At 33.6% G+C, this 4,747-nt stretch overlaps 1 pseudogene; it reads left to right on the forward strand.

Moving 5' to 3' along the window:
• The first annotated feature begins 391 nt into the window (after positions 1 to 391).
• On the forward strand, positions 392 to 3,153 carry LOC149572780 (uncharacterized; annotated as a pseudogene).
• The last annotated feature ends 1,594 nt before the right edge of the window (positions 3,154 to 4,747 follow it).

Genomic DNA, 4,747 nt, shown 5'->3' on the forward strand with positions numbered 1-4,747 from the left:
AGATCACCACACATAACTTAATGTTGATATCAATATGTTTTAATAGTTGAAGCAACCTTATGTTAAGTGGATATTGCATTAATAGTGGTACCAAATAGTATTGAGACTTTCTTGTATTGAAATGATAAGCTAATTATAATCCAAATTCTTAGTCAAGGCAGAGGATGGATATGATCTCTAGGACTTAATACTCAAGATTGTTGATATTGTGAAAGTAGAACTACATTGATGATCATCAGATATCTTAATGTTGAATTGAGGGTTGGAAGTAGGTTTTCTTTTATTTATTATTGACTCCTATTACATCTATTAATTGAGGCTCCCAACCAAGGACATGAAACAACCACCATGCTTCCAATCAATGCTTCAAATCTACTGGAATAGCTACAATATGCAGGGTCTAAAGCTAGAAGTGATTATAGATCTTGTTGGACAATGTCGTACTTACAAGCAGTGTGTGATGCATCTTGTCAATACAACTTTGTAAGTTACATTTTCTATTTATGATTTTCATTTGGAATCCATTGTTTTAGTTTTGAGATGAATTTGGTAAAATTATTTTTGAAATTAGTGAAACCTCTAAATTACTGGGATGTCCTTTGTAAGTTATTATGTTGAAACATTGTAATCATTTTAAGTGCTAACTTTCATTGGAGACACCAATTCTAGTTTGGGTAACAGGGTTTGGTAGATAGATTTGTTAAAAAATTAGGATTCAATTCATTTTGGATTCTACATAATTTCATATGACAAAATTAAATTGCTATGAAAAAAATGCTACCTCAATGTGAATGCCAAACCTATTGTAATGATAGATATTTATTGTGCAATGTTTAAACAATAAATTAGTAATCAGCATCATATGGGTCTTTAGAAGATTATCATGGGTAAAATGATATTTTCCTTAGTGTTTAAAATATTTTACTTTCAATAAAAACTTTATTGTACCTGATTGAGCATATGTGACACACTCTGCTCTTATTCTTATGTTTGATTTATCATCTAACTTATAATGTTCATTGCTCTAGTGTATTTTTATTGTTGTGCAGAATAGTGTTTGTTATAATTTTGTATTGTTTCCTTATATCTTTCACCTTTTGGTGCCTAAACTATCAAGCTAGAATAAATAAATAAGATGTCAAATTAAAATTTGGCACAAGAGCTTTTACGTAATTAACATTGAAAAAACTTATTTATTGTCAAGGTAATCAATCTATGAAAAGGTCATGTAATCTGCCAAGGTAAAAGCATTTCAAATTCCATAGAGTAACTATTTTCATAGTTATGCCTAATGGCAATACAAGACATAGTTTGGTTGCTTTGGTGTAACAACCTCAAAAATTGGGGTAGTGTCGAATGTGTGTGTTGTAAGTTTTACACAGCTTTTGCATGGGGCTACTTAAACTAACACCACCAAAGTGGTAGAAGATGCCATAGATGTGAAAGAAATCCTAGAAGGCAACCAAACCAAGGTTTCAACCAATATCTTCAAAATAGGTTTCTTTAATGTAGAAGACACCAAAAATTGGTACATAGGCATCTGCTATGCCAATTTATGGAAGAAGCAGTTGCTCGGATAGTCAATGTGGACCACCCATTGAGGTTTGTAGAATAGAGGGGTTGTCTAGTATGACCCAATTGATAGGACCCTAGGAATCTCCATGGTTGAACTGACCCAAAATCTGGGTGTGCAGGCTAACATACCATTAATATAGTTTTTAATGCTTCTCACTAGCAATAAAGCATGTTTTATTAGCCCATTATCTAGCCGGTTCACCTTTATTTCAAATTTAATGCAGGGATGAGGAGCTTCTTGGTTAGGGTCTTGCATTGAATGATGAATTGGATCATGTGTTAGGGAAACATGACTCCATTACTATTGGGTCTCCTGTTACATGAAAAATAAAATCAACTCATGCAGCTCCTCTTGTCAGTGTCAACCATGAGGAAGATGAGATTGAGGATAATTTAACACAACTAGCTCGTAGGTAGCTTATTTGTGAATGGCTAGTTCTTATAGAAATGTGATTGTTGATTTAAACAATTAGTAATTTAGTATTTTTTACAGTGTCTGTAGAAGCTTTGCCAAGATGTTTCTTACACATGCTATGGGTTTGTGTAATTTTTAAATAATGTAGTTACTCATCAAATTCTTTCAACTAGTTCCTTTTATCTATTAAATCCATGTACTATGATTTGACAGGCTTCTATAGAGAAAAATCAAAAGAGAAATAATGGTATTTTATGCATTCTAGGTCAAGATCTAGTGCACAAGCTCATCAGAGAGTTGATAACACTGAGAAGAATCAGTGAATAGGTCAACTCCCATTGATACCCCCACCAACAGGACTTTAAAATATTGATACTCATGGCCAGAAAACTGAGCAGATAATGGATTTCCTCAATGATGATGCTTACGAGTCACCAACTGCTGCAACTCCATCAACAACTAGCACAGTCAATGAGAACTACACACATTCACCACCAGTATCTCTTTCTTAGAAAACTTTACCATATCCTTTGAATTCACAATTAAATTCTCCATATCAAAATGGAGGTTACTCTTCAAGGATGTCATCAACACAATAGAATGAATACTAGAAGTTTTCACACCATGACCCAGAGTCATATTTTGACAAATCTAGCTAGGGTTTGCAATGGTCAAATCTAGCAGCGCAGTCTCTTAGTCCACAACAATCAGTCCTATTATATGGGCCACAATCACAGAATTCAAAGGCATCAACACAAAAGACTTCTAAAAGCCTTCCTCTCACTCCTTGGGAAGTGTAGCAATCACAAAATACATCACAAGGTGTAGATAATCTACAAGGACCTCCCATATATGATAGCAATGTTATAAAAATTATTCCCCCTCCTCCAGCAAAGCACAATTAGAGACAACAGTTTTTTCAGCAGCAACAAGCTTTGGGTTCTGGCTAGTCTACATATGGTTATAGTGAATCAACACATGATGATTTGATATCAAGGACACAAAACATCTCCATTCATGATGGAGCTTACAATGATGCATATCCACAACAATCTTTAACTTCCATCAAACAAGTTAAACCTAAAGATAAGTTGTTTGAAGACTTGGTTGACTTTGCCAAGGTAAAAAGTAAAGCTTCGCCCAGTAAAAGTGGAAGTTTTTAAAAATTAGAGGTTGTTCTTTGGGATGGTCTGTACTACATATCTTCAAGTGGCTTGCTAAAAGTGATGGTTTAGGTGTAGCATCAGTTTTATTGAAGCCATTGTATAGTCTTTTGTTCAATTGAGGTTTAGTACTCATTATGTACTATATTATTCCTAGTGCACTACAATTTAATTTATTTTTTGTTACTTTTATTTTCTGATATGAAATTCCTTTTGAAGATTTGTATATTGAAACAAACTTATGTTCTTACCTAGAAGGTAAATGATTTTAGTAACAGTGCCAAAGGATCCATATATATATATTGCAATGTATTGCTTCTGTTTTAGATCTCAAGTAGTGTGTGAGCATTATCTTTTCTTATCATAGTATTTGTGGGAAGTAATTGCCTATGTGGTCTTGCACTATTCTCTAGTTCACAATTTGATTGTGGCATTTTGTTCAAAGCAAAGCTTTATAATTACAAATCTAGGATATTTTAATAGATTGTTTGCTTGTGTGAGGGGATAAAAACCATTTTGGTGCCCTAAAATAAGATAACTATATATAGAAACTCAATCATTAAGACATTTAGTATGGACTTGAGCTATCTTGATGGAACAATTTTTGATAAGAGTAGGAAAAACTGGTCATGAGGTTATAGGGGGTGGAAGGGTATTAATAATATAGTCAGTAGGTTAGATGGTTAAGTCTGGGTAGAAATTTAGGAATTGTTGGGTTCCTAAATGTGTGTTTATTACTAGAATGTATTTTCTTACTCAAAATATTGTTGTAACTAGTATGACTCTAGGAATTATTGATTCAAAATGTCTATTTGGTTGGTTGAAATTATTAGTATTCTATTAGTGGAAATGCTATACTAATTTGCAATCTCTTGATTGTTTTATGCAGGTGCAACTCTCACAAATGCAAAATTTGGTTGGCGTGACACAGGCTATGCCAACTTGTCTTCCTATATACCCTCCTAGAGGTCTAGGTCTAAGCCAACCAATGTTCTATGGATAGGGGCCACCCACACTCATGCCACCTCAAGTAAATATGATATATATTCATATTTTTTGATATATTTGCTGCTGATGTTGGTAATCTGTGCTAATCAATCCAAAGTTAATTTTGATACCTTGCAAATAGCTCTATGCTCGTCTTGAAGAAAAGGATGTGTCAATTTTTTTTTTGTGACCGATCTGAAATGAAAAGCTCAATGTTCATTAGCTTTTATTTGTTATGCTCTTATATAAGAACAAATTTCCCTTTTTAGCATGTCATTCTTGGAAAACCATTCCAAATTTTTGCAAGTTCTTCATTCAACATTTTTTTCATTGTTAGTTTATGATCTGATGCCAATTTTGTCACAAGCTAGTGGATTTGGTTATCAACAGTAGCTTGTCCCTAGTATTAGGCTAGGAAATGCACCTATTCCAAATTTCTATCTTCCTCTGGTTCAGCCACAACAAGGACAACGATCTAATGTTAAGCAGTCTGGAGTTGTACCCATTCAACAATAGCAGCAGCAATAGTAGATGCCACTTATACCTCAATAGGCAAAGCCCACTTTATCTATATTTTTTAATCGTTGTACATCAATCTTGGTTCTTA

The sequence above is a fragment of the Cupressus sempervirens genome, chromosome 2, assembly GCF_028749045.1.
Source record: "Cupressus sempervirens isolate cs-2001-9-10 chromosome 2, ASM2874904v1, whole genome shotgun sequence".
In the NCBI taxonomy this organism is placed as follows: Eukaryota; Viridiplantae; Streptophyta; class Pinopsida; order Cupressales; family Cupressaceae; genus Cupressus; species Cupressus sempervirens.